This window comes from Trachypithecus francoisi, unplaced genomic scaffold (assembly GCF_009764315.1).
Source record: "Trachypithecus francoisi isolate TF-2019V2 unplaced genomic scaffold, Tfra_2.0 Lachesis_group21, whole genome shotgun sequence".
In the NCBI taxonomy this organism is placed as follows: domain Eukaryota; kingdom Metazoa; phylum Chordata; class Mammalia; order Primates; family Cercopithecidae; genus Trachypithecus; species Trachypithecus francoisi.
In genome coordinates this window covers 47,028,367-47,041,087 of record NW_022681467.1, presented here as the reverse complement: position 1 = coordinate 47,041,087, position 12,721 = coordinate 47,028,367, and the positions used below count along the sequence as shown (strand labels likewise).

The 12,721-nt window shown below is 48.3% G+C and overlaps 1 pseudogene across 1 annotated transcript; it reads left to right on the top strand.

Moving 5' to 3' along the window:
• Positions 1–10,731: 10,731 nt before the first annotated feature.
• LOC117068933 lies at positions 10,732–11,942 on the top strand (annotated as a pseudogene). Its single transcript, XR_004431319.1, has one exon. The product of XR_004431319.1 is annotated as a heterogeneous nuclear ribonucleoprotein A1-like (transcript).
• Positions 11,943–12,721: the final 779 nt, after the last annotated feature.

The following is a 12,721-nucleotide window of genomic DNA, read 5'->3' as shown; positions in this document are numbered from 1 at the left end:
ATCTGTTCTTTCCTAACTGCTTATCAAGTGGGTGCCAGCCGCTGCAGGAGCCGTTCCCAGCACTCTGCAGAGCAAGGGCTCTTGTTATCTCCATTTCACTGATTAGGAAATGAGAGGTGATGTGGCTTCCCCGGGGCTGCACGGTGAGTGACTGAGCCAGGCTGGAACGCAGGTCTCCTTGATCCCAGAGCCCACATTCTTCCCACGAAGACACCCTCCTCCTCCGGTGCGCTAACACTTCTTTAGCCTTCAGTTTCCCCATTTGTCACTCATGGGCCACCTCTTGCCTTGGAGTTTCACAGCCTCCGGCTGCTTTATGCAGAGGAACAGCCAAGATAGCCTTACCCAGTGAGCCCACCTCTCTGAGGCTTGGGGTTTCTCCTGGCCTCAGTCTTCCCTGCCTGGCCCCTGGAAGGATCCAACATGAGGGCGCCTGTGTAGAGAACCTCCAGGCCCTGTTGGATGAGTCTGTATCAATGGTTGGCCAGTGACCCATCCCTCTGAGCTGCACTTGGCTCCAGAGGGTGGCGATTCTCCTGACTCCATTGTAAAGCCCAAGACAACCTCAAAATCTGATTGGGAAGGCGGATTGGCATCTGTTGCCTGCCTGGGCTGGGTGCTCTTGCACATTTGCTCACACAATCTATCCGAAGTCACATCTGACACCTCTAATGCCATCATCCACATTGCACAGCTGGGGAAACTGAGGCCCAGAGAACTGTAAGACGAGCTCCAAAGCATTCATTGATGCACCCAACAGGTATTTTGTGATGCAGACCTTGTGCTTAGAACAGGGTGTTTTGGACACAGCAGTGGAGCTTGTGTCCCAGCAGGAAGGATAGACTGTATAAACCACAAGCACAGAAGAATTCAGCAATGGGTGCCACAGGAAAAGGTAGCAGCCGCTCAGGGCAGGAGAGGTGGGTGCAGGGAGGGTGTGGCTGGTGGTGCTCCTGGCAGGGGCTGTGATATGCCTGGTGCTGTGCTAGATATACTGGTTCCAGGATTTCTGTTCCCGAGCCCCACAGCCACCGGGCAAGGTGGGACTCTCCTCATTTCTCAGATGAGCTGGAAGGCACAAGCTGGTGACCCTGCAGCTGTGCAGTGGCAGAGTGATGATTTGAACCCAGGTCTGTGTGCACCCAAAGTGGATGTGCTTGCACCCCCTAACCTTGCCCCCAACAGGTATTCTGTGGCCCTTAGGGGGGTACAGCCCATGAGGCTTTGATCTCTGGGGCTCTGATCTCTGGACCAAAATTCATCTAGGGACTTTTCTCTTTGCAAAGCAAGAACTCGGAGTAGGAGCAGGCAGGGGCGAACTGTCAAGGAGATTTGTTTTGGGGAATCTAAAAGCCTGAGTCTGGCCAAGAACACTTCAGTGGAAATGCACGTTTTCTCCATGTGAACATTATGAACCCTAGAAATCTGACTTCCCCCTGGCCAGGCTGGTGGGAGATGGCCTCTGTGTGGCCCGGAGCCCCCAGGTCCCCCCTAAGTAGGTACAGCTGTCAGGCTTCCGTGCTTGGAAACGTTCACATGCTACTGACACTAAATATTTTCCTTCCTAATAAGATTTCCCCCACAAAAACAACTGGATGTGGAAAGATCCATCCTCTGCACCCAGCCAAGGCAACCTGTGGGCAGAAATTTCCCTTTATGCTGAGCAGGGAGGCCGGTTCTAAGCTGAGAAGCACTTTCTGGCCTCTGGGAAGACACTGGAAGGGACTCTCGGTGGAGCCCCACTGCCCTCTAGAGGTACGGATCCCCAAGCCCCACTGAGGACGCTTAGACCCAGGGCCTGGGGCTCTCCCCAGACTCCCTGCAAGAGTAGCTTCCATAGGCTTCCCTGCAACCTCCTCCAGCCCTGACCCCGGGTCAACCTTTCCCTGACCTCTGTCCATTTGCTAAGAGAAGTAGGACACGTCCGGCCTCCAGCCAAGTCAGGTCCCTGGACCGTAGGCTGTAGCTCAATGAACTCGACTTGCTCTGTCCCAGACAATGGCACACATCCCTGGGAACTGCTACCAGGCCTCTCTGGAGACTTTTAAAGCCACCACAAATCCTGAGGTGACGAGGATGCCCCATGCCCCCTAATTAATTCAAACTCAACATAATGCCGTACAGTAAGAGTAAGGAAGTCTAAGACACTTCGGAGTTTTGCGTGATGGCTATTTTGATGTTCTTTTTGTTTTCTAAAATAACTATCCTTCAAATTTTTAACAAAAACAAAAAATGTTTGGGGCACTGCTCTGATTGAAATCACTTTTGGAAAAATGGTAACAATGAGAAAGTCATGGCAGTGAAAGAGATCTGACCTAACCGACTCCATCTTACTTCTCACCTCCAAGCTGCCCTTGTTCATTCCTGGGCATAGATAACTTTGGGAGGAACTTAGTTTATCGTTTAACTTTGAAACAAAGATGATAACAGTCCATTCCTGAAATAAACCTCCTTCTTGCCTGGGGACCAGACTGCCTTTGTAAAACTAGCAAATGAGCCACAAGATTAGAAGTTAACTTATGCTCGGGAGTCACGCAGCCAGAGCCCAAAAGCTCCCTAAACTTCCCAATTTCTCCTATGGGTAACACTGATATTATAAAATCTAAGATTGGTGTTTGAGGGACTTTTCAGACCCTGCAATCGATGGATCAGCTGGGATTCACCCAGATTGATAAACTGGCTCATCTGGTCCTGTGGCCCCCACACAGGAACCAACTCAGTGCAAAAGGACAGCTTTGACCCCCGATTTCATCTCTAACCCAACCAGCCAGCACTCCTCACTCCCTGGCCCCCTGCCCACCAAATTATCCTTTAAAAACCCCAGGGTTTTTAAAGGAGACTGATTTGCATAATCAAATCAGTAATCAGGGAGACTGATTTGAGTAATAATGAAACTCCCGTCTCCCATTCAGCCAGCTCTGCGTGAATTCAACTCTTTCTCTGTTGCAATTCCCATCTTGATACATTGGCTCTATCTGGACAGTGGCAAAATGAACTCACTGGCGGTTACATGCTGACATGTGAATGACATTGTTAACACGTAAATACTCTTTCGTGAAGGCTGGTTCTCACTTAGTGAGTGGGTACCATGTGTTCCGCAGTTCAGAGATCATTCACCGAGACCTCAGGACAACCCTGAGTGGTACTGCTGTTGCTGTCATCATTTTACAGATCACACAGCTAAGAAGTCAAGTCTTGGAGGCTCGATTTGGGGCAGTCTGATCCCAACCATTAGGTCACACTTCTTTTTTGCTGAATTGGGTACCCCGGCAAGGAAACCATCTCTGACATCCAGAGCTTCTATCTCAGAGGGGAGTGGAAGCAAGGACACGCCATGGTTTTCATGCCTCCTCTGAGTCTCTGGCCTCTTCCCACATCTCTCCACATCTACATGGTCACACTCCAATCCCGTCCTGTGGTCCAGTCCCCGTCCTTTCTCACCAGACGGCCACAACAGCCCCCTCCAGCGCCTTTGAGACAGTAACGCTTTCCAAGGGCACACGTTAGCACGTGGCCTCCTGGAGTAAAGCTGAGTTGTCCAGTGCTTCCAGTGCCTTTGGGATAACTCAGATGCACCCTCAGAGCTCAGCCCTTGTCCCTTCCTCTGGGAAGACCTTCTGGCCTTACCCAGCTCCCACCTCAGCACTTCTCCCAGAACCCACTGAAGTTATAGCTTAACATGTGCTGTGTGATCATGTAACCCATCTTCCCCCTGCTGGACTCTGAGTTCCCTGAAGATGAGGACTCTGTGTGGGCTCCCACTGTGTCCCTTGGGCTGACTTCTGTGTCCTCAGTCCCCCACCTCCAACCCCCATGACACAGAGCAGGCACTCTAATATTTGCTGAGTAAATGAACACATAAATGAATGATGAGGCTGGGCATGGTGGCTCACACCTATAATCCTGGAACTTTGGGAGGCCGAGGTAGGCAGATCATCTGAGGTCGGGAGTTAGAGATCAGCCTGGCCAACATGGCAAAACCCCGTCTCTACTAAAAATACAAAACTGAGCTGTGCGTGGTGGTACATGCATGTAATCCTAGGTACTTGGGAGGCTGAGGCAGGAGAATCACCTGAACCTGGGAGGCGGAAGTTGCAGTGAGCCGAGATCGTGCTGTTGCACTCCAGCCTGGGCAACAGAGTAAGACTCCATCTCAAAATAAATAAACAAACAAATAAACAAATAACAAATTTTTAAAAATGAGTGAATGAAAGCGAAGTGCAGTAGGTGCTCCTCAGGAGCGAGAGATCCTATCTTGATGGTGGGTGGGAGGGGGACCAGGGGACTGGAAAAAGTGGCGCTATGGTCAGAACGTAGACATGCAGAGAAAGGAGGGAGGACACTGTATGAGGAAAAGCACAGGGAATGGACACTGTGCCACATCCCTGGGGAAGAGAACCCTTTCCTTTTACCAAGGCTCCGAGACCCTTGCAATGTGGTCACACTCAAACTACGTTTCAGCCATAGCAAGCCGCTCACAGCTCTTCGACTGTCCCAGCTCAGGCCTTTCCGCTGCTGTCTCCTCTCCCTGCCATGCCCTCTTCTTGAGTACTAGGCTGCTGCAGTCCAATCTGGCTTTCCACCCAAAGGCTGCAAACTGGTGACCCGCAGGTTGGACCTGGCTTGGGGATGTTTTTTGTTTCATCCACCCAGTATTTTTTTTTCTTTCTTTTTTTATAGGCAGGGTCTTGCCCTATCACCCAGGCTGCAGTGCAGTACTATGATCACAGCTCACTGCAACCTCCGCCTCCCGGGTTCAAGTGATTCTCACTCCGCAGCCTCCCGAGTAGCTAGGATTGCAGGCACCTGCCACCACGCCCAGCTAATTCTTTTGTATTTTCAGTAGAGACGGGCTTTCTCCATGTTGGCCAGGCTGGTCTCAAACTCCCAACCTCAAGCGATCTGCCAGCCTCAGCCTCCCAAAGTGCTGGGATTACAGACATGAGCCACCATGCCCGGCCTCTTTTTCCTTCTTTTAAAAAAGCACTTGAAATACAGATGTCTTTACCAAAAAAAATGTTTAGATTTCTATTCTTTTGAAGAACTAGATGATCTGGCCACACTCGCCCCACATCCTTTTTGGTGACTGTGAGTCAGAGCTGAGTAGCAATCACCCTTTTGATGGCGGCACGTGTTGTCAACTGGCCACCATCCGCCCCCCACTGTGGCATTAACCTCCACCCACTTTGTTCATCCTCGTCACACACCCAGGCCCTGCAGGACCTCTCCACACACATATGGAACTCAGGTAGCCCTGCCCATGGGATGCCTGGTGCACGTGCCCATGTCTTCTCTAAGCCTCTGCACTAGGCATTGCCGCAGAGGTGCCCTGCTCCTGAGGCTGGTCCTTCTCAACACCCAGGGCTCAGCTTATCTGTTATACCTTCGGAGAGGCCCTGCCTGGCTACAGCGTTTCTACCTGCCCCATGGCAACACTGTTGTTCTTGCTCTCTGCTTGCTCCTTTACAGCTCTCCCTCCAATATGTCATCCAGTTTCTGTGTTCGTGGAGTTGGCCTCCCCCAGTGCAAAGTCAGTTCCGTGAGAGCAGGCATCAGATCTGTTGGGATTGCGGCTGTATCCCCAGGGCCTTGCAGTGTGTCTGGAACACGGTAGGTGTTGCATCAATATTTGTGGGACATAAGAATGAAGGAATGAAGGAAGGAAGGAATAAACACACAATTGCTATTCTCCAGGAACTCCCACTTAGTTGCAGGGCGGGGAATAGACCTCATAGACTAGAGGGTGTTAAATGGTGATGACTCCCTCCAACCCCTGCCCCACAAAAGACAAATCCAGTTAAAAAAAAAAAAAAAAGTAAACTTATTTGGAAAAAGGGTCTTTGTGGATGGAATTAAGTTAATGATCTCAAGGCAAAATCATCCTGGATGATCTGGGTGGGCCCTAAACCTAACGACAAGTGTCTTTAAAGAAGAAAAGAGATCACAGACATGGAGGAGAGGTTCAGGAGAAGATGGAGACAGAGGATGGAATTCTACTATCACAAGCTAAGAACCCCTGGAGCCATCAGAAGCTGGAAGAAGCTGGCCGAGATTCCCCTGTGGAGCTTTCAGAGGGAGCGCAGCCCTGCTGATACATGGATTTTGGACTTTTGGCTCCTAGAGCTGTGACAGGATTGCTTTGGGCCATCCAGTGTGTGGTAATCTGTCATGGCAGCCTCAGAAAAGGAATACATTGACCCAGCACAGATGCTTGAGCAACATTTATGCAGCCTGCAAAGGGGCTTCCAAGATGGCAGTGCTGCAAGGCTCCATTCGAGGGGCTGCTTAGAGCCGCACTCTGCAGCCCGGGCAGGAGTGCCGTGGCACGATCTTGGCTCACTGCAACCTCTGCCTCCCAGGTTCAAGTGATTCTCCTGCCTCAGCCTCCCGAATAGCTGGGACTACAGGGGTGTGCCACCACGGCTGGCTAATTTTTGTATTTTCAGTAGAGACAGGGTTTCACCATGTTGGCCAGGCTGATCTTGAACCCCTGACCTCAAGTGATCCACCCGCCCCAGCCTGGAATTACAGGTGTGAGCCACCGCACCTGACCGATGAGCTGCTTTTGCTGGAAGAGTGGCCAGCTTGGCTCTTCCTGCCTTGCAGAGCATCTGTCCAACACCCATTCAGAGGCATGAGACACCGCATCTGTCTTCACCATGAGCCTACCGTTTGGATTTTGTTTCCTGGAGTCCCCTTCCCGCAGCTGTGCACTTGCCAAGTGGAGCAACTTCTTCCCCCGCACACAGGTGCCTGGTCTTCTCTGTGTAGAGGTCTATCCCACCTCCCCCAGCTCCAAAGCCAGTACCCCCAGGGAGCTTTCCCTAATCCCCTGGTTGGATTCTTCTGCTTGGGTTCTCTGTGTCTATCTCAAGGTGGAAAGTGTGATCCGCCTCCCAGCCTTATCTCTTCCAGTAGCCTGCAGGGGAAATGGACATGTCGTGCCTGTCTGCATGCTTCCAGGCACACAGAAGAAAAACAAAACAAAACAAAACAGATAGCAAAACCCTCAGTAAAGCATAGCTTTCTGCCACCCTCCATCCTTGTGCAGCTAACAGTCCACCTCCTGGAGCCACGTCCCAGATACCACTGAACCTCTGACCTGACTCACGTCCAGCTTACAACCTCTGACCTCCCTCTCCCACCTCACCAGGGTCATACCTGCTGCCTCAGGGCTGCGCAGACCTTGCCTTGGGAGCTTCACATTCATAATGAGACCTGTGACTCCACCCACTGGAGGGTCCTACACCAAGTGGGCCAAGGGCATGACCTTACGCACCGACATGCCCAACTCCTGAGCAGGACCTCAGATGGTGACACTACTCAGATGGCAAACACCAATGGTACTTGCCTGGCAGGATGCTGTGAGAATGACGTGAGGTCACTTCATGTGACTCCCTTAGAAACCATGTGGGTTGGAATAAGCACTTGATAATAGTAGCTAGTGTTGACGATGACGATGGTGATGATGATGGTCATCGCCATCCCCAGTGCTGGCCCCAGGTCAATACATAAGTGTATGGGGGCGTGACAGGGCTGGCCTCTTACCTCTGACTCAGGCTGGCAACACCCCGGGGAGCCTGTGGGAAGGCCTTGTCTCCGGCAGAGGCAGAGCGTCCACGCCCCATCCTGGCCCCCATCCACTCAGTGTCCTTTCTCCATCTGAGTCGATTTCTGTGGTGCTGGAAGATGCTTTCAAAATGATGTGAGCATATTTCTGAGGTCAACTTCTAATCAAAAACGACTCCCAGACGGTGCCCTGGTTTAAAAAGACAAGAGAGAAGAAATGGAGTGAGTCACCGTCCAAACCATTTGAATGAAACACAGACACAAACTCTCTGCTTTCCTCCCGAGCCGGAGTGGATGACCTCAGCCCTGTAGAGACACAGCTGGAGGGAATTAAGGGGGATCTCCGGTTCCCCGAGATAGCGGGGACGGCACAGCAGAGCCACCATGACTCACTGTGAGAATCACAGGGATGGAGTCCAGGGGCCTGGAACCCCGGAGGCCTGCAGCCAAGGCGAAATCCAACACTGGTGGGTGGGGAGGGGTGGCAGGAGGCTGAAGGATTGCAGGCCCTGCGAATAGTCAATGTGTGAGCTTGAAAAAGACCCCAAAGCTGGAGCAATTTGACCCCCACGATGTCTTCTGGGGACGTGGAGGACATTGCCAGGCCTAGACTTGGGCTTTATCCATGCCCAGAGTACTCCTGTTGGCAACTCGATTTCCAATGTCTGGAATCCTTCCTCCCAATATTCCCAGAGCTCCAGGATCCGTCACCCTCACCCTCTGGGAGGAGAAAGGCAGACACAGTCATGGCCCGGGAATCTTAGGGCTTCCTTTTGGAAGGCTGTGTCTCCCCAGGCTCTGAACTTGGAAATCTCTTTGCCAGTCAGACTTTTCCTGGGAATGGAGGGAGACTTGCCTGGACTAAGATGGGCAGGCCAAGCGGGAAAGTATAGGTGGGTGCCACACTTCACCACAACTCTTAGGCCAGTGTTCTCACCTTCCACTCAGGATTGTCAAGGTGACCCAGTCAACTTACAGGATCAAATCTTTTTTGAAAATTGAACTGGTTTCTAAAATGGTAGCAATAATATATACACAGGGTGAAACTTTTTTTCAATATTAAAGAGAAGCATAACAAAGTTTTCTTCTGCCAGACTACTCCCAAGCTCATTTTTCAGTGGTATTAATTCTTGATCTTGGCTTTTCTAGTTTTCTGATGGTAAAATCTACCTTTAATAATATGTCTACTTCTACTTCTTGATTTATCAGTTTTAGATGGTATCGAATGATTCCTTCCATTGAAAGATAAGGAAATTAGTGCTATTATTCTGACCTTTGTGCGTTCTTCTTCCTCTCCCATCCACATTAGTTATAAAATTTTAAATCATGGACCCTGAGGTTAGTCTGAATTCAATTCCCACCTCTGCCACTTACTTGCTGTATAACTTCGGGCAAGTTACTTAACCTCTGTGTGTTCCAGTTTTGTCATGAGTAAAAGTGCAGATAATGATAGTAACTGCTTCATAAAGTTGTCATGAAGATGAAGAATCAAAACATTTAACGTTAATTCATGTTGAGTGCTTGGAACAGTACCTGATATGTGGTATCAATAACTGTTAGCTACCATTTCTCATTATTCTGTTCTAAAGTTTAGAACAGTATTCACCAAGGAACTAAATGTGAATAGACTCACGGAGAAGAAAATGTGATCTCGAGTCGCGGAACCGTTACAGCACAAAGGAGAATTTTCCAAGTGTCATATTTCATAGATAACTCTTTAAGTGCCTTTTTAGTATCCCTTGCCTCTTCAGCATAATTGCCAACTGCCACTTTTAAAAATCTTTATGTTGCCGGGCGCGGTGGATCAAGCCTGTAATCCTAGTGCTTTGGGAGGACGAGGCAGGTGGATCACGAGGTCAGGAAATGGAGACCATCCTGGCTAACATGGTGAAACCCCGTCTCTACTAAAAATACAAAAACTTAGCCGGGCGTGGTGGCGGGTACCTGTAGTCCCAGCTACTCGGGAGGCTGAGGCAGGAGAATGGTGTGAACCCGGGAGGCGGAGCTTGCAGTGAGCCGAAATTGCGCCACTGCACTCCAGCCTGGGTGACAGAGCAAGACTCCGCCTCAAAAAAAACTTTATGCCATCCTCTTTCTTAGATTTCTTTTGAAAAGATGGCCATATATCTTTGGGTAATTTTTTCACATAGAGTATATGATTTGCAAATTTTCAAAATCTTAAATATCTAAGAGCATCTTTGCTTATCTATATTAATAATCCCAGCTGAAAGTACTTTACCCTCAGAACATGGAAGACGTATCTTTATCATCTTCTGGCATCCAAATAGACAACAAATCTGATATTAATATGATTTTCAATGTTTTGTAATTGACCACTTTTAAAATTATTATTTCCAAAAGCCTGCAGTCTTTAGTCTTTTTTTTTTTTTTTTTTTTTGAGACGGAGTCTCGCTCTGTCACCCAGGCTACAGTGCAGTGGCTGGATCTCAGCTCACTGCAAGCTCCGCCTCCCGGGTTTATGCCATTCTCCTGCCTCAGCCTCCCGAGTAGCTGGGACTACAGGCGCCCGCCACCTCGCCCGGCTAGTTTTTTGTATTTTTTAGTAGAGACGGGGTTTCACCGTATTAGCCAGGATGGTCTCGATCTCCTGACCTCGTGACCTGCCCGTCTCGGCCTCCCAAAGTGCTGGGATTACAGGCTTGAGCCACCGCACCTGGCCTCTTTATTCTTAAACTTTTAAAATTCTCTCTGATGTTTGTAAGTATGCATTGCAATTGGCACCAGATGGAACTACATAAACTGAAGACTCAAGTCAAGATACGCAATAAAATGTTCTCCTTCCTTTTACTATTTCTTCCTCCTCCAATCTTTCTCTTCTTTTGAAACGCTCATTTACAGAGGCTGGACCTTCTAGATTTATCCTCTTCTATCTCAACTTTTCTAATTTCTAGTTTTATCTAGTCATCCTACATTCTAGGAGATTTCTTCAATTCTGTCTTCCATATTACTAACTTTATCATCAGCCATGTCTATTTCATTTTTCATTCACTGAAATTCTCAAATGTAATTATATTTTGCATTGTCAAGAACATTTCTTGTTCTGCAACTGCTCAATTTTCACAATAATCTACTCTCATTTTGTTGATGTGACAGTCTCTCAAATATTCCTCAAGATACAAACTAGAATGAAAACTTAAAAAAAAATCCTTCTGGGCAGATACGTTTGTCAGCTTGCTCCTTTCTGCCCGTGGATGCCGCCGAAGAAGCATCGTTAAAGTCTCTCTTCTCCCTGCCGTCATGTCTAAGTCAGAGTCTTCCAAAGAGCCTGAACAGCTGAGGAAGCTCTTCACTGGAGGGTTGAGCTTTGAAACAACCGATGAGAGCCTGAGGAGCCATTTTGAGCAATGAGGAACGCTCACGGCCTGTGTGGTCATGAGAGATCCAAACACCAAGCGTTCCAGGGGCTTTGGGTTTGTCACCTATGCCACTGTGGAGGAGGTGGATGCAGCTATGAATGCAAGGCCACCCAAGGTGGACGGAAGAGTTGTGGAACCAAAGAGAGCTGTCTCAAGAGAAGATTCTCAAAGACCAGGTGCCCACTTAACTGTGAAAAAGATATTTGTTGGTGGCATTAAAGAAGACACTGAAGAACATCACCTAAGAGATTATTTTGCACAGTATGGGAAAATGGAAGTGATTGAAATCATGACCGACCGAGGCCGTGGCAAGAAAAGGGGCTTTGCCTTCGTAACCTTGGACGACCATGACTCCGTGGATGAGATTGTCATTCAGAAATACCATACCGTGAACGGCCACAGCTGTGAAGTTAGGAAAGCCCTGTCAAAGCAAGACATGGCTAGTGCTTCATCCAGCCAAAGAGGTCGAAGTGGTTCTGGAAACTTTGGTGGTGGTCGTGGAGGTGGTTTCGGTGGGAATGACAACTTCGGTCGTGGAGGAGACTTCGGTGGTCGTGGTGGCTTTGGTGCAGCCGTGGTGGTGGTGGATATGGTGGCAGTGGGGATGGCTATAATGGATTTGGTCATGATGGAAGCAATTTTGGAGGTGGTGGAAGCTACAATGATTTTGGCAATTACAACAATCAGTCTTCAAATGTTGGACCCATGAAGGGAGGAGATTTTGGAGGCAGAAGCTCTGGCCCCTGTGGCCGTGGAGGCCAATACTTTGCAAAACCACGAAACCAAGGTGGCTATGGCAGTTCCAGCAGCAGCAGTAGCTATGGCAGTGGCAGAAGATTTTAATTAGGAAACAAAGCTTAGCAGGAGAGGAGAGCCAGAGAAGTGACAGGGAAGCTACAGGTTACAACAGATTTGTGAACTCAGCCAAGCACAGTGGTGGCAGGGCCTAGCTGCTACAAAGAAGACATGTTTTAGACAAATACTCATGTGTATGGGCAAAAAACTCGAGGACTGTATTTGTGACTAATTGTATAACAGGTTATTTTAGTTTCTGTTCTGTGGAAAGTGTAAAGTTTTAATGTAGTTTTTTTTTTTTTTTTTTTTTTTTGCACCCATGCTGTTGATTGCTAAATGTAATAGTCTGATCGTGACACTGAATAAATGTCTTTTTTTAAATATGCTGTGTAAAGTTAGTCTACTCTGAAGCCATCTTGGTAAACTTCCCCAACAGTGTGAAGTTAGAATTCCTTCAGGGTGATGCCAGGTTCTATTTGGAATTTATATACAACCTGCCTGGGTGGAGAAGCCATTGTCTTCGGAAACCTTAGTGTAGTTGAACTGATAGTTACTGTTGTGACCTGAAGTTCACCATTAAAAGGGATTACCCAAGCAACATCATGGAATTACTGGTTATAAAAGTGATTGTTGGCACATCCTATGCAATATATCTAAATTGAATAATGGTACCAGATAAAATTATAGATGGGAATGAAGCTTGTGTATCATCCATTATCATGTGTAATCAATAAACGACTTAATTCTCTTGAAAAAAAAAAAAATCCTTCCCTGGAAATATCTCGTATCATTCCAGCATGAAGTATTCAGTTTATTTACTTTGATTCTTCCCTTTTTGTGACATTTGTTTTCTGTGGATGTCTTATGATGCCCTGAATGTGGTTTCACATTTACAAATATGGGACCGAGTTGGTTCATTTCTGTAAGTGACATGGGCTTCCTGGACAACCCGATATGGTCCTGTTCCCCAGTGGGACTCT